This window comes from Strix uralensis, chromosome 4, assembly GCF_047716275.1.
Source record: "Strix uralensis isolate ZFMK-TIS-50842 chromosome 4, bStrUra1, whole genome shotgun sequence".
NCBI lineage: Eukaryota > Metazoa > Chordata > Aves > Strigiformes > Strigidae > Strix > Strix uralensis.
This window is the reverse complement of record NC_133975.1, coordinates 133485215-133512651: the sequence shown is the minus strand read 5'-3', so window position 1 is coordinate 133512651 and position 27437 is coordinate 133485215. Positions and strand designations below refer to the sequence as shown.

The window sequence follows — 27437 nt, the reverse complement described above, 5'->3', positions numbered from 1 at the left end:
CACGGCTGACCGGAAGCCCCGCTCACGTGACTACAGCGCCCGCCCGTCGCTTACGCACCCGGAAGCCCGGCCGAGCGCAGCCCCGCGCGGGTCCGGGAAGCGCCGCTGCCGCCCGGCCCCAACCCGGAGCGGCTTCTGCCGCCAGTCCCGCCGCACCGCGCGGCCCCCCCCGTCGCGGCTTTCCCTGGCAGCCGCCTGGCGACCGACCGCGCGGCCCCGCTCCCCTTCTCTCTGCTGCTCCCTCGGCTCGCACCGGCTCCTCCTCCAGCACCGCCCCGGACAGGGAGGGGCCGCTGCCCGCAGCCTCACTGCCCGCCCCGGGGGCTCCTCCAGCCCGGCGCACAGCTGGAGGCCATCTCCCCACCCCAACAATGCATCATAACCCCTCCGCTGGGATCCCTCACAGCCCCTCGCCCGGGGCAAAGGAAGCAGAAAAGGCAGCCAGCAGACAGTAAGTGTTTATTCAGTCACACACATAACAAGTCCCAGAAGGGAGTCTGCTCCCGGGCTCAGGGCCCCTAATGCTCCTCCTGACCCTGGCACACCTGGGCGCTTGTTCCCAGAGCCACGCCCCTCGGGCCAGCAGGGAACAGTCAGTCGGCTCCTGGAGCAACGGGCTGCTGGGCAGAGCTGGAGACTGCCAAAAATGAGGAGCAGGGTGCAGGACGCTAGAAGTCAGGAGAAAAGGGGCAGCCGGCTGGCCAGCAGGGGGTGATGAGAAAACAAGAGGCGAGGAACGGGGCGATGAGAGCCAAAGACAGGGAGCCTGACAGAGAGAGATGGACCAGTTTAAAAACGCCACCAAACTAGGGAGCAGAGAGGAAGGAATTAAGAAACAGGAATCCAGAGCCGGACAGAGACACACACAAAAATTATAAAGTGACAGGCGAAACTGCACAGGCGAAGAAGAGCCAGAGGCGGGCAGCCCACTGTCGCCCGCGGCACGGCAGGAGCGGGGCCGGCGCACGGCGGGGCCGCAGCAGCGGCGGCCGCAGCTCGCGGGGAGGCGCAGGCGTGGCCTGGCCCCAGCCCCGCTCACCGTTTGTCTGTCCGGCTGCCTTGTGCTGCTCGTTCCGTACGAAATACACCGCGCTGATGCTGGGAACGACTGCGTGAGTGGGGGGGCTCAGCTGCCGGCTGGGATCAACATGCCACAATGGGCCTCTCAGTAGTCAAGAGGTTTCATAGCTTACAGCCTTGAGGCAAACCATTTATTTTTATAATGTGCTGCTCTAAAATTACATAAATATAAGTGAAAATAACACTTCCTTTGCTGAACTGTTTGAGGGTACTAATGATAAATTTATTTCAAGTAATTTATTTAATCTGATACATCTTCAATTTACGGTTGAGAATAAACAACTATTAGGTATCAGGGGTTTTTCTGTTATACTTTTTGCCAGATAATTAACAGGAACTTGCATAATGAATAGGGACCATGAATCCCAAAGGCTGTAATTAACACTTTCATATTCTTTCAAGTTTTAATTTACTAGTTAATACAGCTAATGGAGTTTCTGTATCTTGCAGACAGGAAAGTACAGGAGAAAACAGATTTCTGAAAGCTGTCCCTAGTTTGTACAAGGTGGTTGTCACAGGTGCTCAGTGTGTTTTGATATCTGCTCAACAACTGATAATACTGGTAAATGTAGTGGTTTGCTGCATATGCAGCATTCATAATCTGCCTTTATTAATGTCAGTCCCTCTAGGTTCATTAAGTCACATTTGCACTCTATGTCACTTAGAGTGAACAATGCCCATCAAATGCAGTTGTAATGGAGAAAGCACTCAGAAAGATCACTCTAGAAAGTAAACTGAGTTTCTCAATGGGAAGATGGAAAGATGCACTTACCAGAGGTCTGGGAGCCCAGGCAAACCACTTAGATTAATGGGAAATAGAATCATTAATGTGTAATTTTTTTTTTTCTGTTAATGACAGATATGTAATCTGACAAGTACAGGCCGTTATTTCTGAAGAAAATTTCCTCTCCGTTTGTAACTACAGAAGGTATTAGTGATGCTTCTAAAGTATGTCTCTCCCATTTAGGGGTTTGCCTGGAAGCAAATGTACATATTTTTCAGTGAATAAATAGTTGCTTAATTTAACATTTTTATCAGCTTTCAGGCTGTTAATAAGCAAACAAGTATTATATCTGCTTAGGTGTTCTATAAACAATCTGTAAGAACATATTTTAGTGTCTGTGTGATGACTTTGGTTCTTGCTGTTTAGTATTCTTGTTGATGGTTTGTTTCAGTCATTAATGTGCTCTTTTCTTTTTTCCTTGAGTGGAGCCCAGGAAATAAATAAATAGAACAATAGAAAGCATTCCGATTAAAGGCTAATACTTTTGTATTTGAATTCTGAGTGGTAAAGGTAACTTTTCTGGAACGTTGGCCAAAAAATGCAATAATCCTATTCATAGCAATAGATGTGAACAGCAAAGAAAAGCACATGGGCAGGGTCTGATGAAGTACATTCTTACTGGAAGTATGTATCTGCCAAAGCTGGTTTTGCTCTGGTGCCAACTCATAGGCCCTGCAACGGTATCAGCCTTCCTGTTGTGCCAGCTGCTTGTCATTTCCTTGAGAGGATGACCTAAGTGACAGAGGCAACTGGCATGTCTCACACTCACTCTAGTGTCACACCACCAACAACCATAGAAGGTTAATGGGGCTCTTACAATAAGCAACAATTAGCAGTGGGCAGTCAGCTCAGTTATCTCCTTGGGAACTGGCCACTGGCATCTGGTGCCACGCAGTTCCGAACGGCTAATGTCACCACTACAGTCGCCACTACTGTCACCAGTACTGTTACTGTTGGGCAGTTTTGTACTGGCCACCAGAATTGGTGGCTGCTCTGCCGCAGTTTGTCCCACCTCTTGTGTGTTGTCACACTTGACTTACACGCTACCTGTACTCAGTTACACCATTGCTGCAGATAATGGGCTTCAGTTTTTCTTGTTATATCACTGGGAAGTAGCCTGATGTGGAAACACAGCCCATGTTGAAGTTATTCTTGCTCTTTAAAAAAACCCAAACAAAACTCCGGTCCCTCTTTTTGAAAACAAACAAACAAAAACCCCACAAAACTGATTTTTGATTTCTTTTTCCATATGGATAAAGGAATTGATTGATAATAAAATACAGATTGATTAAAAGGACTGAGACTCAGACTGAAGTTCTCCAACTTCCTGGGTCCTTGCCAAGGGCAGGGACATACACCTTTGAGCACCCAGACCTACTGCTGCTCCTGCAGGGCCTGGCTGTTGTGGTGCAGCACAGGGCAGGAAGAAGAGTGGCCTCACTGACCTGGAGCACCCTTTTGGAAGCAAACACCAACAGCTTTTCTCTCCTGAGTGGCTGGTGCCATGCAGAGTGCCCTGCACGGCCGTGCACGTGCTGCCAGCAGCTGTCCAGCCCACCGCTGGCATGGGCCAGGTGCCCTGGCTTGTTAAAGAATCTCTGGACTTGTCTCAGCAAAAGTGGAGTTCAAAGGGATGAACACAGATGGGAGGACTGCCTGCTTCTGAAATGAGATGACAGATGTTTTTGAACTCATTTATTGAATGGGATGGCGAAAGTTAAAATCACACACGGTGTCTTATGTAACAGCATGTACTGCTCTCATTGTTTATTTGAGCACTATTAAAATGTTACAAAACACCACCAGCTACCAGGCCACAGTTCACGAATAAGGAATTTATTGGTGCCTGTCTGTACTTGCTTATCATTACCTGGAAGCTGAGCAAGTGGAGGTGGGCTAGAGTGTGTCCAGTGGCATTGCAGAACAGCATCTATTTCTAGCTGAAACCAGGAAGGTCTAATAGAAACTTTCCTTTCTCCAGAACTTTAAAATATTTTTTTCCTAAACTTTCTGGTGTTCAGAAAACGGGGCAGATTCTTATTTTACCTCACTCCGTTTATGGAGATCTAGATGCACAGGGTCCTTTCCCTGACTTCCAATTCGTCTTTCTTTCGCTCCATGGAGAGTATTCAGTGTAGCATGTCTTTCTCATGTGTTTTTTTAAAGAATAATTACCATGAAAGCACCTACTCAATTTCACTGTGGTTAAAATTTATCATCTCCATGGCTTCTACTTCATTTATCTCTCAAAATTAAGCTTAACAATTTATTTCCTGAAATGCTATGCTTCATTTTGTAGTGGTTCTGACAGATGAAGGCTTTGAAATATCTCCTTGCTAAAAATGAGAAACTGTTCTGATTTTGTATTTAAGAACAAAAAAATGCAGCACCTTCATCATTAATAGAGCAGTCTACAAGTAATAAGAAGTAACTAGCTTTTAACAATTATTTCTCAAACATCTGATTTAAATATCCTTTTGGTTAAATGTCATAATACAAAGTCAATTGCTTAATATAATATCTAATTTACAAATGAAATTTCAGTTAAAAGCAACATGCACTTCTGCACTGGAACATTAGATAGGTTTATTGTGATTACTAGCCTCACCTTCTGTGCAGCATGGAGGTGAAACAGCTAGCTAGTTTCACTAACAAGTGGCATGACTGAATTGGAACATCTCTTTTAGGAAAATATTGCATGTGAGATGAAATTCTTCCCATAACAATAACTTGTTCCAGTATTAAAGTTTTATATAGTTTAGAAATAGTTTCTAATTAAATACATAGTTTATGGATGTAAAATACAGTTTATAAATAAAATTTGTATTAGATTTCTGTATGGAATTATCATCATTCTGTTCATGCTCTTAAGTAGTGTTGGGTGCTATTCCCTTATCTATTCTATTATCTATCATCATGTTTTTCTATCAATATACATATTTACAGACAGTGATCGTTTCTCTTCAGTAACTGAAACATTAATTTGTTAGCTTTCTCCTTACAATAACTTCTCTATGTGCTGAAACATCTCAGATTTTTAGAACTGTAAACAGTTTTCCAGTAGAAACTGCCAGTTTTCATAGTAGTAGAACTCCCTATTCCTTTTGGACACACTGTTCATCTGAGTATTTGTAATGTCTTTTGCAGAATGTTACCCTGTATAGCCATCACCTAGACTTTGGTGTGGTTTACATTCCATTTTCTCCCAGATGTATGACTTTGTGTTTGAATAAACTGAAAAACATGTTATTTGGGCTTGCCTGGGGCATTCATACCCATTATGTACTGGTGATTTGTCACGGAAAGTATGATTCAAATATCTCAGTGTAAAATCTTCATCAACAAAAAAGGATAATCAAGGTTAAAGATATAAAATGAAAAATGGTGACTAGATCGTTTAACAAGTTCTAAAAAATATTCTCCTTTTTGGTTAAATATTTCCAGCTTTTGTGGATGTAACATATTTTCAAATACCTTTAAGCTTAGAGTATGATGATCTTGGCTATGAGCCAATCTTTCATGACAGCTTTGAACCAAAACTGAGTAGTAGGGTGTGCCAATTTGCATGCATTTGGTCTTGCAAGGAAAATTTTGTATTTTCAAGCAGCTCAGTTTTATGCATGATTGTATGTGGCTTTAAAAACATACAGATGATTGTCACTGGAGGGATTTTTCTTGGTTTAATGTCTAATATGACTATTTTTTTAAAAAGTTATTAACATAGTAATAGAACAGAAAAACTGAGAAATCAATGACAATTATCATCAGTTATATTACATACAATAATAACTTTTCTAGGCTAATTATATGAAGAGAGCTTACATGGATTTAGTTTTGATTATAAATCACAGTCCCCACCTAAAGTTTTATACAACTTTAAATGCTGCACAGAAGACATGGTTAAACTACATCTTTTGTAATGCATATATCAGCTGCATATGTGCGGAACAAGTTCAGAAAGGAATTGTGCAGAGTTGAGTTTTCAGGACAGAAGAGGCTATTACTGTTACTGTCATTGACCTCTTGCACAGCTTGGGCAGCATATTTTTACCCAGTAGAAACTGAATTACAGAATCATGGAATGGTTTGGGTTGGAAGGGACCTTTAAAGGTCATCTACTCTAACCCCACCCTGCAATGACCAGGGACATCTTCCACTAGATCAGGTTGCTCCATCCAACCTGACCTTGAATATTTCCAGGGATGGGGTATCTACCACCTCTCTGGGCAACCTGCACCAGTGTTTCACCACCCTCATAGTAAAAAAACCTCTTCCTTATATCTAGCCTGAATCTACCCTCTTTTCGTTTAATACCATTACACCTTGTCCTATCACTACACTCCCTGATGAAGAGTCCCTCCCCATCCTTCCTGTAGGCCAACTGTTGCAACAGGCTCTGCTAAAATGTCTGTCCCCATCTTTCTTACAAGCCCCCTTTAAGTCCTGGGAGGCCGCTCTAAGGTCTCCCCAGAGCCTTCTTGTGGCACCTGAGGCACAACTCTCCATTGAAGTGCAAATGGAAAATCCTTTATTATTAAAATGGTACATACTTATGATCTCACTACCTTAGCTCTTACTTCGTAATAAGCAAATCAGCAGCTCAGCAGCTAGACAGTCATCAACCCTCTTATCCCACAAACAGTTCCATACCACACAGGCAGCCTCAGCGCTGCCATTTTCTTCACCACACTAGCACAGCCTGGTATCTCTCTTCCAAGGCCTGTTTCTCCTCCAAACCTTGCTGCTCCTCTGGGCCAGCACAGAGTAGATCTGGCGCTTCTCCAAGCCAGCACAGGACAGAGCTCCTGCCTGGCTTGCCAAGCAGAGTTCTCTGGAGCAGAGCTCTCCACCTTTGCCGAGCTCCCCAAACTGAGCTCCCTGGCTGAGCTGACTGGCTGATGTCTATTTGGCTCTTAAGTATCGAATCTCCCACAGCTGCACAGAGCTGACACTCCCACACCTTCTCTTCTCCAGCTGAACCCCCCCCCAACTCTCTCAGCCTGTCCTCACAGGGGGGTGCTCCAGCCCCCTGAGCATCTTCATGGCCTCCTCTGGCCCCACTCGAGCAGGTCCGTGTCCTTCTGCTGTTGGTGCCCCCAGAGCTGGACCCAGCACTGCAGGGGGGGGTCTCATGAGAGCGGAGCAGAGAGGGAGAATCTCCCCCCTCGCCCTGCTGCCCACACTGCTCTGGGTGCAGCCCAGGATGCAGTTGGCTTTCTGGGCTGCCAGTGCACATTGCTGGCTAATGTTGAGCTTCGTGTCAACCAACAACCCCACTGGTACCTGTTTGCTGCATGACACATCAAACTTTGTTTTTAATGGAACATCCAGAATTGCTTCCCACCAAACCCTACTATTCTTGGATCTGAAATGTTGCGGCTGACCCACTTTCTGTATGTAACCGAGTGCTGGGGATATGGAGTCTCTGTGTCAGTGTGGATGAGTCCCATTGTGGGTCTTTAGATGCTAGACTTAATGAACTAGTATAAGAAATATGAACCATGGCCTGGGGAAAGGGACAGATTGGTGAGGAAGCATATAGAAGTAATTCCAGCAGTGAGCCACTCTTAGGCAGGCTTCCCTGTGCATCTCTGTCCTGTGCTATCTAGGGACTGACAATGTATCTGTGTCAAGCAGATATTGCTTGCTCTTTCTATAGAAACAGCAAGCTTTTTCTCCAAGTTGCATCTGTCTTATGCTAAAAACAACCCAATTACTTAGGTAAAACAAAAAAAAATGTTAGAAAGGGGTGTATGCAGAACTGAAGTTGTGTGTGACCTCTGAACTACACAAGCTGTATGTGATTTTAGCTTTGCTTTTGGATATTTTGCACACATAATGTAGGGGCAATTTCCTCAGGTTCCTTGCCTATCTATGACAGGATTATGCAGTCAAAGTTCTTGAGATTATTGCTTTCAGAAATTAGATAAATGTTATATTCTTCCTGCCGTATGGGACTGCGTCCTACACTGATAATGGCAAATTATTTTCTAAGGAGATGCATTTTCCCCAAAACATGTTTTATAATTTATTTTTTAAACATTTTTTTCTTTCTGCAAAATGGAACTGTTTTTTTTTTACTTTTTTTTTTTCCGAGTTCATATTCTGGATCGTGTAATGACCTAGGGTGAAGGGAATAGGTAGGCACTGTGGTGCTTCTGCCAAGGTCATTTGGAATTACTGTTGCCTGCTGAAAAACTGCCAAGTGAGTCTCAGTGTCACTGATTCATTCCTGAGGTGCTCAAGGTGGAGGTGATAATGAATTGGACCTCCTGATAAAAGAACACACATAAGAAGTGGTAGGAATTGATTTTCTTACTTGGCAACTATTGGTAGAATATATAGAGTTCTAAAAACATCTAAGTGGTAGCCTAGATACAATGCTGTTGTGCCTATAAAAGAAAATCATCCCTCAGATGATGCTGAAGAGAAGTCAAGAGTGCAAGTATCAGGATACCCAACTAGCAGGCAAATACATGGTTTTTCATAGGAAGCAAATGGTGCAAAAAATACTGACATAGATACTGGGAAGGAGAGATTGCTCTAAAAGCTTGGATCAAAACTGAGTCCTACATCAGTTAACTGGAGGTGAAGGAACTCAACTAAGAATACTTCACTGCACTTAGGCAAATATACTCTGGCCGTGTGAAGAAAAGTTATTCATCTGTAAATTGTTTTGCAGCAAGTGCATCCTGATTAGGAAGTTAAAGGGAAGGTGCTGTTCTCTGGGAATCACCAGTTAATCTGTAGCACAGTCACTAAAAACGTGGCATTTGTTTGAATTGTTCCTATAAGAAAATTCATCAGCCCACTAACAACTACTCTTTGCATGTTAACGGAGGAAATGGCCTTGGCTAGCAATGAAGCCTAGCAGCACAACAGTCAATGAACAGCCTAGCAGTTGACCTGCAGAGTAAAAGCTACTAGGAAAAGCAAGCTTCTGCTCTCTTACAATTGATATGGGCTCTGAGGGCTGTATGTAAGGGGGGTTATTCTTTCCTTGATGCTGTCAAGGGTCTCTGCAGCAGTGGTGGTGTCATCAGGTAGGCCCTGCAGTACGATACTGCCATTACCAGCAACAGGTCATGAGCTCTGCACTGAGTCTGCAAGGCCTCAGGACTGAGGCTCGTCACACCTGCTCTGTCCGAGCTCAGTGTGACCTGCCTGCAGCTTCCCTTGGTCGAGATGTGACAGCGTTTTCTCTAATTGACCAGGTGTCTGTATCTGATCTGCTTTACTTTTGCTTATCTTTGTGTGTTACAACTGCAGTTTTATACAGATAGCAGTAACGAGTGGTTATTCTAGGTGGGATGAGATTTTTGCAACTCTGAAATAATGAGGTAGTGCAGAGAAACACAGACCTGGTATGAGAGTAGAGGCTTGAGAAGAGGAGGCGGGGGACCTGGCGCAGACATGGGGTGTTGAGAGATGGGCATGTATGGGCACAGAAGATCCCACAGTTGTAGACAACTCACCCATGGTCAGTTAAAGAAATGCAGACTTGGAACTGGTCCAAACTGGCTTTAGGTGTAACAAAGAGAACAAGGAAAAGTGTTTAACATACGTAAAAGGAACCATATATAGTGCATTTGGGTGTAACATGAAGCTGCAGGGCAATGAAGAAAGAGAAAGGTGTAAAACCTGTTAGCAAACATTAAAAAATGACCCCAAGTGGATCCTAGACTGAGGAAGAAGAAACCGTCAATGCAAACATCATATTCATGCTGGCAAAGAACTCCAGATGCCGAGGACACATCGTAACATCCCCCACCTCCAAGACCAGAGTGAAACCGCTGACCTTAGGACCCCGGGGAGCAGTGAAGGGGTGAGCACAACACCTGGAGAAGGGATAGAAATTAACAAGTGTGTTACAATTTTAATTGTGTTTTTGCTACTACTGCAATTTTTTCTCTGTATAACTGCTCTAACTGCATTATTATTCTTAATTTTTCTGTAACAATTAGATCTAGACCAACAGTGAGTCTCTAATTAGACTGCTCAGATTTCCACTATACTAACTGAATTCTTGGCTCTATTATATATATACATATACACATATGTATATATAAAGTGTGCTTCTCTTGCCCACAAACAAGTTTCTGAACATAACAGTGGGGAACTCTGACCTGTGGGTCAGCTGTGCCATGTCCACATCAGCCTCTCCTCCTCACAAGTAAATGCCAGCAGATACTGCAAGGATATGTATAAAAATGAAGAACACTGGTGTTTACATTGCTGCACCTGGGCATTGCAAAAAGGTTGTCAACATGCCTTCACATAGTACAAGACAGAAACCGGATTTCCAGTCACTGCACCCTGCTGTGAAGCTCAGTGCTGAAGTCGGAGCCCCTGTTCCCTCACATGGAATTTTTTAAGATGAAAGACAGGAGAGAGAGAGAAGCTCTCTCAAACACAGAGTACTGTGAAAAAGTTGCACATCATTTTGCTTTAATTTTTAAAAGAGCTAATAAACAAATTCTGGCACAATGTATTGCTCTCAAAGGAGCCAGTATTGTGGCTATAATATTAAATTGCAAATTACAGTTTGCACCTGGGAAAACTAGCAATCCAATCAACTTCCTTTATTGCTGACATTAAGGACGGCACTAATATCCTAGCTGCATGTGGGGTGCACTGCTGTTATAAGAGTAACAACTCTTTATCTTTCCTCCCACCTGAGAGGTTTGTGTATGCTGAATGGCTGTGTCTCTTCCATGTGTTGTTTGTTATAATTATGCTAACAAATCAACAAAGAATAAGTAACCTTATGCCGAAACACTCTATACAACCTGTTACCTCCCCACCCCAACATCAGCATCTGAATGGGCACGTCTATTTAATTTTCAGAATGTGAGGACATCATGTAAAGACTGAAAGGCAGAAGATGCCTTGGCATACTTAACTGCTAAAAACATGGTGATGCCCTGCCAGCTTGGCCATTCTGCAGAGTTTAAGTGACATGGTGACCAATGGTTCTAATTACGTAAGTGATTGTTTCAGTTGGGGAGGTAACAATGTGCTGAAAATCAGTACAAGACTTAATGGAATGAAAAAGCTGGGAGAAGAGTGGAGCCTCTTCCTATTTAATCCAATCTAATCTTTCCTAATAAGTCATTACAGTTGTTAGATGCTGGTAACACAGTAACCCCTCATGCACTACACTACTGTGGTGGGTTGACCCTGGCTGGACACCAGGTGCCCCCCAAAGCCGCTCTATCACTCCCCTCCTCAGCTGGACAGGGGAGAGAAAATATAACGAAAGGCTTGTGGGTCGAGATAAGGACAGGGAGAGATCACTCCTCTCTCTCCTTCTTCACTGACCTTGGTGTCTGCAGAGTTATTTGTCTCACATATTCTCTCCTCTCTCTGGCTGCAATTGCTGTCATGCAGCAACTTTTTCCCCTTCTTAAATATGTTATCACAAAGGTGTTACCACTGTCACTGGTGGGCTTGGCCTTGGCCAGCAGCAGATGAGGAAAACCTAAAAAACTATGGAAATAGGAGCTGATGTTAACAGTCTGGCCCTGCACTTTTTCTGGCTTTTACTTATCCTTCCTGCAGGGAACAGCCATGAAGTATCAGTGGCAGAATAAAACAGGTCAGACCTGCAAGAAGATGCCATGGTGAAGAGGTAACTAGTCACTGAAACAGCAAAGAGCACATAACAAAGTATAGAACATAGAGTATTATACTGCAAGTGCTAAATCTTAGATGTCCTTCTGTAGGTATTCCACAGTTTCTAGTACCCTTGCAGGTGAGGATATGTTTTACAAAACTCGCCAGAAGCAATCCTCATTGAACAGGCAGATGACTCCTTCCGCTCTGTATGAGCAAAAAGCAGTTGCTTTCCACACTGTTTTAATGACTCCTGTAGTCTCTCATGTCTGATTTGCCTTCTCAAAGCTCTCAACTCCAATTTGCACAGTCTGTATTGTATTTCTGAATACACTCAATTATAAAACATGGCAGTAAATTTTTGGCTTTAAATACATTGAGTTGTCTAGTTTCAGTAAAACAGAAGACATCTGGCATGGCCCCAGTACTTAATTAAAGAGCAGGTTATCAGGGATACAACAACAATGGATTCAGTGTGGAGGTCTGACTCCTTAAGGAGCCATGCAGCATCTTATACCCACAGCATCCTTCCCTGACACAGTGCTCTGGAATTAAGAGATGCTACTAGCAGCCACACAGCTAGACACAGTCATGAAATTGGAGAGGGACTAACTTTGATTACGCTCCCTCATCTTCTATCAAGCTGCATTATAATCCACAAACAACTTACTAAAACACTGCCAGAGTCTCCCCTAGTATTTTACTTCCCACAAGAAGATTTCTCTTCATTTTCCTATCATCAATTATTTTTGCTTAAAGCTCTCATACAGATAGTTTTGATTATAACAGCAACAGCAGTGAAAAATAGTTTTCTGAATGGTCAAAGCAAAGTGATGAAAATAATTTTGGAAGAGAGGTTAGAGGAAGCGCCTGAGTGTGTAAGAGTTCCTGTGGAGAAAAGGAGCACCAAGACTGGGTGAATTCATTGTTTCAATTAGATTATCTAATTTTGATTTAATACAGAGACCATATCTGTCCCAGGAGGTCCCAGCTCTACAAATGGCCAGAGCCTGAGAAAGAAGTGTCACAAGGGAAAGTGCATAAATTTATCCTTTTCTTATATTCTTCTGTTGGTATCTGTGTCCAGCCACCCCTGGAGATGCAGTGCAGGAGTCCTGATCTGCATCAAGATGAGTCCTCTTGCTTTTAGCCACAAGATGCAAACAGTATGTCAAGACAGCATAAGAAGCTAATTAAGGAGCTCTCCAGACCCTTGACATTTAAATAAGTCTTGAAACATGGGAGACAATCCTGGAAACTGGAAGAGATCTAACCACAAGGACTTTGTTATAGTAAAGTTTCTCAGGAAGGGAACAGATTGAGACCAGTGATGTGCAGACAAAGGGATCTGAGTGAAGAATTAGATGCACAGTTCTTATGGAGAAGCCACCCAAAAGCTGTAGCAGGTTCTTCATTAGTGTGGATTTTACTGCTCTAGTTCAAGCACAGAGGTGAAACCGTGCATGGAAGTTTGGCCAGAGGGGGAGCCAGTCAGGGTATGTGCGGGGTCTGTGTGGGAGGGACAGTGAGTGAGGGCTGGAAATGTGGACAGGGAGTGACACACGAAGACCAGGGCTGGGCATGGGGCCTTGGGACCACTTTGTCATCGCCTCTTTCTAGAGAACTCAGCTATGCAAGAGGTGCTGCATGGTGCCCAGTGAGATGTCTTCATACCTGGAGAGTACTGCTTCCTTCCTCCTCCCTCAGAGAGGAAACAGCAGGGTTGCTTTAGCAGAGTGGCAGTGAGGGAACTAGATGAGACACGTGGTTGTAAGACAGCAGCAAATGCCAGAGGGTGGATGGCAGGAAAGTAACTGCAGGTGCAGCAATACTTCCTGCTTTCTCCAGGAGACTGGCAATTTGCAAGGACCCTCCTGAGTCTGTCAGAAAGGAAACAGCAGTCTGCAGTCCCTGCAGGCAGGAAAGCCATTCTGCTGTTGGTCACAGGCAGGGGACAGGCTCTGGTAAAGTGACATCTGACCTGACCTACAACGAGCTTTTATTATTCTGTGTCTACACTATCTATATGCTAACAGGGTGTCCGCTGCCAGGGAGCAGCGAGAGCAGGGCTTCCTCCTGCGAGGGTGGGAGCTGCAGATGACCTCATTGCAGGCAGTCCCGCACGGAGCCTGCTGCAGTCCTGCAGGGTTCAACCATGGGGCTGGAGACGGGATGGGAGATCACACTGTGATGTGGGTCCAGAGTCCACTCAGGAGGCCGGAGACAGCTATACCCACAGTGCTGCTCAGACAGGATCCGGGTGCCTAGGCCTGAGCTGAAATGGAGCGTCTGGGCTACGCGTGGAGGGAGTGGATGGGGGGCCCAAGTGAGGCTCATCAGGCCAGTTAAGGCCTAGTAGTGCCCTTGGGGCCCTGATGCACTTCTTCAGTGAAAGCAGGGACTGGACCTGACCACCGTTGAAGAAAGGACCAACATGAAATTCGATGGCTTTTTATTTTGGCTCATTTCCGTAACTAACTTTGCTGCCACTCTAAAGTGATGAAATAACTCCGGAAATACAGACCAGAGAGTTTCACTTTAGTTCCCAGGAAAAAATGTTACTGAAAAGCACCTGGTATCTTGAGAGGGCTCGTAAGCGTGAAAGTTTTAGAATAGGAGCCAAAGATCAGAAAAAGAGGTGAAAGTGTAGACATAGCAAAGAAAAAACAACATTGACATCAAGAAAACAAATACCACAAGGAAAGGGACAAGAAAATTTTTAAACTGATAAAAAGATTGATATAGAGGGAAGGTGGAACAAACACTGGGTTCTGATGTTATATGTAAAAGTGTGCTTAAGGACGTTTGTGATCCAGCATTTAGGATTTTTTATGCTAAAAGAATTGCATATCTATTCTGAATTATGAACTCCATCAGGAAAAGATTTTTTTCAGAGAATACAGCATGTAGTTTCTTATGTAAAAATGATTTTTTTCCTAGGTATGGCAACCCAAGTGTGATATTAACAGAGCATGAATCAAAATTTGGTTGGTAAAAATGTATCTTTAAAACATTAGCTTTGGTCATTTTGGAAAAGAATATTAAAGGTGTACAAGTAGCATAGAGGTTTCTGAATAAGGACCTGAGATCCCTATTTGTCATTGCAGCTGGCAACACACTGCTCCAAGAGGAAAACCTTGTAATGCAGCAATGTTAGACAACAACAGCCTGAAACCAGATTTCCCCACCAGGTGCTTCTTCAGATTAAAAGCAAGGGTACTGGAAATCCTTTACAGGATCCTAAATGAAAGGGGACATAATATATAGTGCAATAAAAGAAGAAATGTATGATATAAATGAGACATTAATAAGTCTCTCTTGACCTAGATACACTTCTTGGGTAATTTTACTTCTCCAGGTTATTGTGGCACAATTCACTCTTGTTAAGGCTTTCCTCTGACAGTTTATCACTAGCTAGTGTCTCCAAAGCCAGCTTTTTTTCTGGATAGAAGCTAGAAAAGATCCTTCTTAAATAGACAAAATCTGTTCTGCCTCTCTGCCCATTGTGTCCTTCAATACTAATCCTCTTATCCAGTCCTTCAGCCAGTTCAGGATCTCTGGAGGGCCTTTGAGTTGCAACAAACTCAGGAAAGGAAAACTGTTCTTGGCTGCTCTGGGGCCTTGCTGTATCCCCATTTAATGCTTGTCTTCTAGGTACCGTCTCCCTGCAGGAGTGTTTTTTTGGATGTGTTTCTCCTTCATTCTGTGCCTGATCTCACCCTGAAATGCAAGTTCTCCCACTTTTTTGCTCACTGAGGTAATGCTATGTCCCCTCATTTGGAAAACATAACTTCCTCAGACAATAAAAATAAAGTAAACTATAAGAGTGTTCTTGCTCTGGCTCACAGTAAACTCTCCGTTGTGGACTTCAGAGATGCTAGAGACAACCTCTTCAAACATTTATTTATACTGTTGGAGAAGAACTTCCAATAAAATACAAACATAACTTCATTAAAGAACATGTACGTGAGCTTAACATTACAGCTTAATGAGCTTTTCTAAGCTAAATGATAATTTGGCTATTCTTTCACTCAAACCAGCTTGAAATTCTCACATGTGAGTGAAAATACTGTGCTCCAGGTTGTTTGATTAGCCTAATAAAAAGTGAGTGTCTAAAAGGTCTTCATGCTCTTCTGTACAAGCTTTAAGAGAAATTTTAGGATTGAGCAATGACTGAAAGAAGGAAAAGGTGAAAGAAGGACATGCTAAAGTCAGTGGAAAATTTTGGAAAAATCCTGTTTTAGGGTATCCAAGGCCTCATCAATTTTATTTTACTGAGAATAAATCTAGGCCATCTACAATGCTTTTTGTTTTACTTCCTTCAGGCTTAACTCATTAGGTGAGTATAATATGCCAAAAAAGAGCTTGCCTTAGTTTACTGATAGGTATTATTTCTATAGACAGGAAAAGCTTCAGAACCTGTTTCATATATTCTGCTATGTTTGATGAAGTTTACACAAATCAAAACCTGGACATAATTTATATAGTGCAACTTGATTTAAATCAAACTGTTGGGAAGTGTTAGTTGCCATATTTCTGCTAGGAGTCAAGAGTATTTGCATGGTGTTTTGTATGACCCTTAGCAAACTAGCTAGTTTGTAAAACACAGTGCCTAGGTAATTAGAGGGATATCATCTGACAGAATACTGTCCTGATGGATGTTTAACTGGTTTTGTTTGATTACTCATTGCTTTCTGTACACCACGACATGGGCTGATCAGCTCCGTGGAGAATCCAGTTGGTTTGCCTACTTGTGATGCTGAGTAAGGGTACACCCACAGAACAAGGGGCGACTGTACCTCTCGAGTGCCACCAGCCCCTGGAGGGAGGCAGAGACAGCAGACTGGAGCCCTGCAGCAGCAGTCTTGCTGCCACTCTTGAAGAGATAGCGCAGGAGTCACCAGGCACAGGTAGAGACCCAGGAGGCTGGAAGGGTGTTTTCCACAGCCCAGAAGCACTGCAGGGTAGTCTGAGCATCTGCAAAGGTGCAGTGGAATGCAGTGGGTCCTATTGCTACAGACACTGTGGTGTGGGCAGCAAAGAACAAATGGATGCTGTGTCTGGCCGTCTGCAGGGCTAGACAACGAGGTGCAGTTTTTTAGCAGTGAGTAGGAAAAATACTCTAATTACCGCAGGAAATAATTACATTTTTTTCAGGTGTCTTTGCAATCTGGAACAGATCCAGCCTACATCTGCACCCTTGAGTAGGGGTCCTCTCAGTGCCATGAGGCTGTGTATTGCTTTTTCTAGTGCTTCCTTGGAGGGATGCGTGTTTGCAGTTGCCCATGCCTGCAGCTGTGAATACAATGCACAATTACCCTTTCTAATAAGGGTAATCAAAGCATTGATTAAAAACCTCCAGTTAGTCAGTTTAAATTTTTCATCAAATGCTGAAGACTCTTGTTGTAAGGGTGGAAAAGAATTAAAATTATTGAAAGAGTTCTTGCCTGTCTTTAAATCGTCTTCCTGATATTGACTGGTATAATTATTCTATTTGCATACCGGAGTCATGTTTTTTTAAATAGACTGTTAATGAAATTATTAGTAAGTTTGTGATACCCTCTTCAAGCCGCCAGAGGAAAAAATGGTTCACTTGGTGATAACCAGCTATCATGATGTTATGTTTTCAAATCTTTCTCTTACAGGCTTATATCTTCAAAAAGTGCTGCTTTTATCTGTGGGTTTGTTTTTCTTTTTTTTTTTTTTTTTTTGTCAAAACCAGCACAATAACTGGGATTAACGGTGGAGCTAGTTAAAAAATATTTGGCTCCTGCTGGCAGCACAAGGCTGAGTAACCATCACACATGTGGCACAGCGGGGGCCTGGGCTCAGCACTGTGGGGGTGTTGGAGAGGGTGGTCCTTGGGCCCTGGCTAGCTCAGGGCCTCACTGAGGAGTGGGGCAAGGGGATGGTGGTGTCTGTGCTGTGTTAAACTCAAAATCTCATTTGTGGGTAAAGAGAAAACACGTTTTATATGTAAAGTCAAGAATTACTATATGTGTAATTGAAATCTTAACAGTTTAATCAGAGTATCATTACTGGTCCTGATCTAATTATTTCAGAAAGAGTAAGAATATGTATGTGCAGAAAATGTGTTAATAATAATAGGAACAGTAACAATAATACCATTAAAACCATTATACTCTCACTTCCTTGCTTCTGCTTTGCTTCGTGCTTTGCTTCCACTACTCCTTTGGGTCCTCAGGCCAGCAGTATCACTCCCCTGTTGGAGGTGGGGTGAGGGGGCGTTTCAGCAAGTTGTCAGCATCTGGAGTCCTTCGCCAGCATGTGTATGTTCTTCATGTTGATGGTTTCTTCTTCCTCACTGCAGGATCTAGTAGGATTATACTCCACTGCAGGATAAAAAAAACATGTTTATATGTTTGTTATGTTATTATACCTTCTTTTTCTTCATCTCTGCTCTGCAGCTGCATGTTGCATCTGAATCATGGCTTGTTCCTATGTTAGATATGTTTTCCTTGTTCTCTTTGTTAAACCTGAAGACAGTTCTGTCCAGCTTTTGTCTGCATTTTTCTACCTGACCATTTGTTAACGGTGTGTTGTTTATTAACCATGAGGTCTCTCCTTTCAGCTCATGCCCCATCTCTTATCACCTCATGCCTGCGCTCCTCTGTGCTGTATCTTGTGTCTTCACCTCTCAAACCTCTGCTATTATACCAGGCCTGTATTTCTCTACATTACATCATTATGTTAGTCAAGAAATCGTGTTGGTATAATAGAAGTATAAACAAAGCAAAACAAATCAATCATAGACACCTGATCTAATTGGAAAAAATGCTGTTCAAGGTGAACCAGGTAAAACAAAACCTGAGGCAGGTCAAGAAAAATTCCGACAGAGCAGGCCTGACAAGCCTCTGTCCTTAGGCCTTGTGAGCTCCATACAAAGTTTATGGCCTGCTACCAGCAATGGCAATACTGTATTACCTGACTGAGAGGCTGAGGAGATGGGGGAGGTTCATGATGATGGAGGAAAGGAAATTGTCACACCCATCTTCAAAGAAAGCCAAAAGAATGATCTGGGAAACTACAGGTGGATCAAATTCACTTTGGTTTCTGAGAAAATCATGGAGGGAGTCCTCTCAGATTTCTGGAAAGAAATTTCAGAAAGGAGAATGAAGTGATTGGGAATAGCCAGCACGTACTTACCAAGTGTAAATCACACCTGACCAACCTGATTGCCTTCTAGCATAAAATGGCATTTATTTGTGGATGAAGAAAGAGCAATGAATGCCATTTACCTTGTCTGTAACAAGGCTTTCAACGCTCTCTCCCACAGTTCTCCATGCTAAGATGCTACAGTCTGGTTGAGTATTCAGACAGGTAAGACCTGGCTGGATGGTTGGGCCCAGGGCGTGGTGGCTAATGGCCTAGTGGCAATCAGAGCACAGCAAGGGACCTGTGCTGTTGAACACCTTTATCAGTGACCCATAGCGGGTGATGGAGCATGCTCTTGTTGAGTTTGCAGATGACACCAACCTGGGGACACAGTTGACAGTGCAAGGGCAGGGCTGTTGCCCAGACAGGCCGGGTCTGGCTGGAGGAACGGGGCAGCAGGAACCTCATGAGACTTGGGGCAGTCAAATGGCGGGTGCTGCCCTAGGCAGGAATGGGGCTGGAGCTGCCTGTGGAGCTGCAGCTCTGGGGAGTGCCTGGGGGTCCCTGTGGGCAGTGAGTGGTGAGGGAGCCAGGCCCAGGCCATGACAGCCATGGCCCAGCTCGGGCAAGCCTGGCAGTCAGGCTGAGCACTCGCCCACCAGGAGCAGCCCCAGACAAGGCGGCACTGTGGGAGCTGACAGCTCCATCCCACACCCGTGGGGGTTTAATCGGGGAGAGGGGGCCAGTGCCACAGGCAGGGTCCAGCGGAAGGGTGGGCGAGCAGGGCACACGCCAAAGCCAGAGTGGCTCGGGCTGGACGTGGGGAGAAACCTCCCCCGGGCAGCAGAGCAGGGAGGACAGCCTGTGGGATCTCTGTCCATGGAGGTTTTTGAGAGCCCACAGGGCAAAGCCCTGAGTAACCTGGTCTGAGCCCAGGGCTGGCCCTACCCTGAGCAGGGGCTGCAGCTGAGACCCCCAAGATCTCCTCCCAGTTGAGTTCTTCTAGAATCTTATGAACTGACCTAATGTGTAACAGCTCAGATTTTTCACATTAATTCAATTTCTTCCAACATGTTTAGATTTAATAGCTTAATGATTTAAGAATTTTTTTCTAGGTTCTAAAACACATCAGTAAGACACCTACATTAATCCTGATTTTAACTGATTTTTTTTTTCTTATGCGTTATGTTGCTGCAACTCTTTTGACATACAGATCTACAGTAATCCATCAATTATTTTCACTACATCCAGGAGAGGGCACTGCAGCATGAAAAGAAAGCTTGTAGCCTCTCTCATGAGTATAGTTGATGCATTATTTTTGGAAGAAATAATAAATATTAAATATAACCAGTATGTTTGCTAAAGATTATTTTTAACGCATTCTATTTTCACTACTATTTCTAGTCTAAAACACTAAATATACAAAAAATTCTACACATTTTTATATTTTTTGTAAGTTTTAAATCCTACATTTTTATGCCAGAATTTGAAATAAAGCTAATGTCTGATGTTCATACTTATCTTTGTTTTACTACAGTGGGGGTTGTTAAACCAATTAATTTTTTTCTGTGTACATTTTTTCAGTCTGAAGAACAAATTTAACTGTGCTTATTTCTGTGTACTCTTACGTCAGCAGGAACAGTCTTTAACCATGAAATTTCAGCAGGGACCTACCACCATTCATGAGAAGAATATGCTAAATGGCAGTGCTCTATAGTTCTTATGATCTTCTAATGAGGTAAATAAACTTCAAGAACTGGAATGATTTTCAGTTGTACTCAATTATTTCTTAGTCAAATTAAAAATGTGTAAAGGAATAGTGGAGTTATAGCAAAACTTGCAAAGAGGGACACTGCAATGCAATCATATTTAAATGTATTTAAAGGGCTTAAATAGCATGTGGAGCACAATCCTAGAGTAATACTCCTTCCTCTCTTATTCTTTACAGAAAGGGCATGTCTCCAGATGTGCCTAAGCATTTCAGAGTGCCGAGGAGCCAGGCCATTAGAGCTCTGTTGGCCTGACATATGAGACTGCAAGTCTTATCCCCAGACTGGTGATTAATGAAGAGGGTAACTGTATTGAGACAGGTTGTAGAGCAGTAGGTGGGCATACTACAGAGAGAATCAGAAGCCTTTCATTTGCTTTCAGTGGTTTCAGGGCTGTAGAACAGATTTTGAAGAAAAGACTATTCAGAAACAGAAGATAAATGGGGGGGGGGGGGGGGGGAAATCATATTAAAAAACCCCACATAAAAACATTAACATAATTATACATTTGATATAAATTAAACATTTTTAAAATCGTATCTCTAGTATAAACATGCTAGACTAAGCTACTGATTGATCTTGGATGAGAAAACTGCTTTTCTAGACAAAGAAAATCACAGAGCCCTAATTTAGCTGAACTTTAGGCATTTGATCACTTGAGTCATGGCACAGTATTGGCTAAGATGCAGAACAGGACCTCAAAGCTGTTAACAAAAGAAAGGAAGGTTTGGTAAAATTTGCTGCTGATATAACACTAGAAGGTAGCAGTAACATAGATGAGAATGAGAATAATATACAAGAAAACTAAATGGTCTTGTAGGCTGTATTAACAGAAATGCTATGAAAAATGATTGTGCATCATACAAGATAAAGTACTTCTAACTCAAACAAGAATTTCTGCCATAACTTGGGAGCTGATTATCAGGAGAGGGGCAATCCTATGTCTGGATTTCTTTTCCAGCAAACAGCAATTTCAAGATGAGACATAATGGCCACTGGTAGACCTATCCTTTATGAACTTTACCAGCTGTCTTTTAACTCATTTATTTTATTTTCCACATTATTTTATGACATGGAGTTGCACAATTTAATCAAGGCTTACTGCATTTTGTGTGATTTAAATGGCTGCACAGGTGACCAAAATAATGAAGAGTTTGTTTCTGATATGAGAATATGGCAGTTTTCTTTTAACAAGGCTGCAAAAGCTAGGCTCCGTGGTTGTGATCATCCTGTACAAATATATCTAGAAGGTAAGATCAGAGATTAATTATTTATAGAAACAGATTTAAATTATGCAATTTAAATTAAATTTTTAAATAGGAATTTAGGCTAATAACTAAACCTAAAATTCACTCAGGCTTTTTCCTGATTTTGATACTGTCTTTCTTCTCTTTTCAAGCTCTTTAAAGAATCAGAAATGGGTTTCAGCTGTGGTAGCATTTGTGATTTATATGTGCATTGAAATCACACCATTTTGGAAGGAATACTTATCAGTGAACAGCAACTGTTAGACTTGACCAAATGTTGGTGTCATCTTCCTTATTCCAAACTGTGGCAAGATGTTTTAATTAAAATCAAGAAACAGAATGGATTTTTCCAGTTTTCATTTGTTAGTATTTCCACAGATGGCAAGAAAGAAGGGCAAAGCCAAAAATAGTTACATCTATGAGGAAGACTTAAATTTCTGGTAGGATACCATCAGTGGATAGAAACAGATGATGTCCAAAGGAGCAGATCCCACCTCAACACCTTGTTTGGCTCAGAACTGAGGCACTGTGGTGAGGCTGTATGTGAGCAGAAGTGTTGCAGTGCAGAGTGAGGCTGTGATTCCTGACTTTGCTTGGAGACAACAGACAATTAATTGCTGAGTATGAGCTACAGGTGACACTGAGCAATAGGAAGTGCATAGTGAAGGGGACATTCCTGCAAATAATTCATAGTTAAACTGGAACTTCTTCCCATGGGATGCTGCAGATTCATGAAGGTCACACTGATTAAAAATGAATTATACAAATTAATGGAATAAAGTACATGCATGATTGTCCCGATCCAATGTCAGGGGAGGTTTCGATATGATCCCAAGAGAGAGATTAAGACACAAACGAGGTCAAATGCCGTATACCCAAACCAGGTTTTTATTATTAAAGAAGTGGAGAGGGGTAGCGATAGGACAGAATGGAAGGAAAAGACAGAAATAAAACAAGGATGTGGGATAGGGCTGCAAGAATAGTCACCACCATGGATCCAGCAGCGTCCCGTTGGTCCTCAGTCTTCAGTTCTTCGATGGTGGGTGCACACGGATCTGGCTTCGATGGTGGATGCATACTGAGCAAAATTTTATGCTGCCTTTTGAAGTTCACCGTGTCCGCTGATTAGCATTCCGCTCACCTTTAGTTTTTTTTTCTCTGGTCCCACAGGTTTTGTTGCATCTGGCTTCAGGGCAGGAGCGTTTGCCTCTTCTCAGTTCATTAGCCATGCATGGGGTCTGGCCTACACAATAGAGGCACAAACGGCTACAGGATGGGGCTCAGCACACCTCTGCCCCTTTGAGCTTGTCTAAAGAGCCCGGACAATGCAACCGCAAGGAAGCGGGGGGGTGCATCCTTCAATACACTCCCGCTTCTCTGGGTGACATCCCCCAGACCAATTCACAGGCCGCAGCAGCTTCTCTTGGAGGTTTGCACAGACACAAGCAAGCTTTGAGACAGTCATAGGACATTTCAGTCTCTCACAATGATTGTTAAATTTATGGCCACACTTCTGGGTTTCTAGGGTGGTATTGTAAGCCAAAACGTCTTGTTAACATTTTTTTTTCGTCTTGCTTTTTCATCTTGCTAAACGTTTTTTTACTGAGAATAAATCAGGTCAGTGTCAATGTAGCTTCTGGTATCTGCAGACACAGCTGAAGGTTGGTGTTTTTGCGAAGAAGAAAGGAGTTTGAAGATAAGACAGTAATAAATAAGGCAGTTGGGGCCTATTCTTGAAGATTAACAGGAACAAGGTTGGGACAAATTAAAACAAAACAGCTCAAGATACGGCACAGCTGCACAACACCTCCCAAACAGACCTCTTGAGAGCATGCGTGAGCACGGAGGTGAACCAGCAGACACCGTGAGGAAGACTACCAACGACCCCCAGGGACCCTCGAGACCACCACCCAGCAAGAAAGCGCATGTGTAATTAGGATGCAGATACTGTAATTAGTTCCAGGAAATCTAATGCATATGTAACTCCTTTCTTGGAAAAGTTATGAATATGTATAATCTCCCTGTATATTAGCTGCCACTTACAGATCTCGGGTGTGCTCACTTTTTGTGAAGCTATTTGCGTGTGTGGCCAGCACTGCAATAAAGAATGCCTGCTTTCTAAAACTCCAAAATGAGTCTTAGAGACTTCCTCTGCCGGCTTTTACAGTAACAGTATCGCTGTACACTTGCTCTGCTCTTATCCTCTACCTAGAGCATCTGCTTTTAGTCAGAGATGCACACTGAGCTGCTCAGAGGAATGCTGCAACTACCACACTGTTTGTTGAAGACCTGCAGAACAAAACAGAACCAGCAAATGCTGGAGAACAGATGGTATCAATAACTGCTATTCCATTTATTCCCAGTTCTGGTGTCTTGTAAAAGTATTCAACCAGTATTCACCAAACCAAAAAAAAGAAAGATGATCCTTAGAATGAGAGAAGAGTTCTGGAACTGCAGATTGAAGAACATAACTTTGGACTCCGTGATTGTAAGCTGATCTATTCTTTAAAACAAGAAGCTAAGTAGATCTTCTACTATTAACTCCTACAATTTGCTTGGGAAAGCAGATTCAAAGCAGACCTGTGCTTCACCCTTGGTTTTAAAGACTAAGGCTTTCACTGGTTCAAATTTTGCTAATTTTCTTCTTTTTATATTTTGAAATTTACCATTTGATCTGTCATCAGTCACCAATGTTCAGGTGCCCAGATGAAAGATGTGCAGGGCTTCACCAGATAAGATAATCACAGATTTACAGAAAGAAATGAAACCAGTAGTAGGCTTTCAGAGAGTTAAGTCTGAACATGACAGAAAATAATCAACATTAATATATTGTTATTAGCAAATATATAAAAGAAAATTTGAAAGAGTTCTTTCTGGGTCCAGCCAATGCAGTTAGTGCTATGACTCTCTGTTAAGCATACCGTCAGAAGACGACTAACAAGTGAGTGCTGAAATAGAAAATTATTTGGAATATTTGTTTCATGAAAGTTTGCTATTTCAAATATTTAGATATTTATGTGTTGTATATCTATTTATGTATAGAAAATATCTGACATCAATGATCATCTTTATCAGGAAGATCTTTGTACTTAGTCCTAAGACGTTACCTGTAATCCAAAAAGCAGAAGCGCGCTAATACGTGTTGAAATGGTATCTCAACATCCATCACCTTATTTCTGGTTTGCATTTGTTACATCAGTCATTCTCTGCTGTGGGTAATGTCTGAAACACAAAGAAGGAGCAGGATCTCCTGGGCAGCCAAGCACTAGGTAGGGCTGCACACAGAGGTGATGGAGTGAGCCAGATAACAAAGGTATCCCATGACTCTGACCAAGAGGCTGTGTCTGGAGAATCCAGAAGGCCTGTACCAGCTCTGTCTGGGGTGGAGCTAATTTTCAGATAATAATAAACAGACAGCACTGATTTCTGATTTTGCTGACCCTAAATTCTTCCCAAGCAAACTGTGGACAACCAATGAGCTTCACTCATAAATCCTTTTACCTTTTACACGGCATCTCCATAGAAATAGAGATTGATAGCCAAGTAAAATTCAGATCTGAGACTTGAATTCATGTGTTGAGGCTCAAGAAAACACATGTGATGCTATCAAGACTATCCATGTCTTACGATACTGCTGTGTGCAGTCAGCTCTGTGTAACACCTGAGATCCAAGACAGACGCTTTCCCTGTTCTCCATAGTCCTGAGTCCAGTGACACAGGCACCATACACCCTGAACAGCAGCAGAGTTGTGAATTCTGGTGAAGAAATCACAGAACTGCTAAGATAACTTCTTATTTCCCCATTTTTTATTTGTTTCAAGTCAGATACATGGTTTAATGAATTTTTGATTAGGAAACATCTTCCACCTATACTGCGAACATGTCCTTTTTACAATTCTTTCCATGATCTGGAGAATATTGCTTCCTATATAAAACAAGTAAGTGCAAAATTCTTATCTTTCTAGTTTGAAAAATGTCCTCTGTCAGCAAGGCAAGTCTCTGCTTTCTTCACTCCAGGTCTATTTGTTCCTAATGGAGTTTTAATTTGTTTCTTTTATGCCACCCCTGGTTTTACATAGAGTTTTATTGCCTACACAAGCCAAGAGTGAGTATATGAGATTTCGGGGAGAGCATGGTGATGGCAATGCCGATAACGTCACACTGAAGCAAATCTAAAGCAGGTTTGAGATAATCTAGTTATGTGGGATTATAAAAAAAGCAAACCTAAGGAAATGTAAAGTTTTGAAGTCTCATTCACACAGGGAAGTAATTAATTAGCAGCAACCCTCAAATGGTCTGCATGCCACTTCAGTCAACAGATAGAAAGCTAGCCTGTTTCCTAAATCACTTTATTTTTACTGTCTCAAGGGCAGCGGGGAACAGGGCTTGTATCTTCCCCAAACATGGTATGTGGGGGATTGTGCGCGTGTCATTTGTTAACAAACTCCAAGCTGGACTAGCCAGTGAGTAGGGGACCTGTGAAGAAGGTAAGAGGGACTGGAATCCAGGCAGGGGTGTCGGGCAGACAGAGGGATCATGCCAATACTTTGGGGGATCCATGAATGTGCATGTGCTTGTGGCTCTAGAGAATGGGGGCAGGGGCGTTGGCCTTCACTAGCCACCATCAATCCTGACCAAAGAGGAGGAAGGGCCTTAGCTGCCTGCAGTCATGTTTTATGTCAGTCCTACGTACGGGTGCTGTGGAAAGCAGCACCTTGTCTGTGGCGACCTGTGCAGCCAGCTGTGTCCATGTTGTATGTGTATGTGTTACGTCCTCAGCTTTGCTACCGGTTGAACCTGCAAATGGGAATGTGGCAGCTGTGTCCCTTGGCCATGGATGGAAACCCCTGGGCTCCAGCAGCCAGGAGGAATCCTCAATCCCCAGAGCAGCTGGAGGCAGTCACCACTTACCACATTCCAAACAAACAGTGGTGAAACACTCTAAAGGTTGCTACAGACTGACAATACCTACCTGTGGCTGTATAGTGAAGAGAGGACAGAAACATTAGTTTGAGCACAAATGGGTACTGAGTACTGCTAGGCAGACCAGAATTCAATGAGATGCAAAAACTGAAGCCAGCTGTTCCCCATGCTACAATCTGCCCTGCAAGAGACAGAGGGTTTTGCTTCATGCATTTCCCCTCCTTCTAGTCACTTGCTTGCTAAAAGCATAAAACTTTGCGACTGAAAATCTGAGCTTTCAGTGCCTCCCAGATGTTTGTAACATTCATCTGCTCAATTTTCCAGATGTTTTAATGTTTATATTGTGCAAACAAAAACTATTTGTGTACCAGCAGTCAGTGATCTGTATCTTCAAGCTGTTTTGTTCTCCCAGGCAAATCCAGCCCTGTAGGCAGCATTCAGCTCACATAAAAGTAAGTTCCCATGCTAACAGCAAAATTGGGTGACCCTCACCTCTGAGACTCCCCATCTGACTCAGTTGTTCCAGTCCTCTTCTGTGGCTCAGAGCAGCTGGCAATAAATAGCACATGAATAGAGCAGTGCTCCAAAACCGTCTCTCTGTTGACAGATGCTTGTTATTAACGCCTGGCTAAGTGAGCAGATGTACACACATTCATCCTTGTTTTGCTTTCATTTGGTAGTGTAAAAATATTAAAAGAAAGCATAGACATGAGTCTGAGGCAATACAGTTGTGTACTGGCCTTGCTACTGAGGAACAGGCTCTGAAGGAATACAGCATGAATTGTGCTGATTTTAATTCTGCTCTGGGAGGCAAGGAACCATCAGCTGTCTGGTACAGAACACAGCTCTGCTCTGGGTGGCAGTTATGTTGAGTCTTCCACGCCTGCCTCACTTGCCTACACT

At 42.9% G+C, this 27437-nt stretch overlaps 1 long non-coding RNA gene across 1 annotated transcript; it reads left to right on the top strand.

Annotated features, from left to right (window-relative positions):
- Positions 1 to 217: 217 nt before the first annotated feature.
- Positions 218 to 22604, top strand: LOC141943629 (uncharacterized). Its single transcript, XR_012629014.1, has 5 exons — positions 218 to 2008; positions 18777 to 20333; positions 20544 to 20667; positions 21498 to 21614; positions 21764 to 22604. It is a non-coding gene; the product is annotated as an uncharacterized LOC141943629 (long non-coding RNA).
- The last annotated feature ends 4833 nt before the right edge of the window (positions 22605 to 27437 follow it).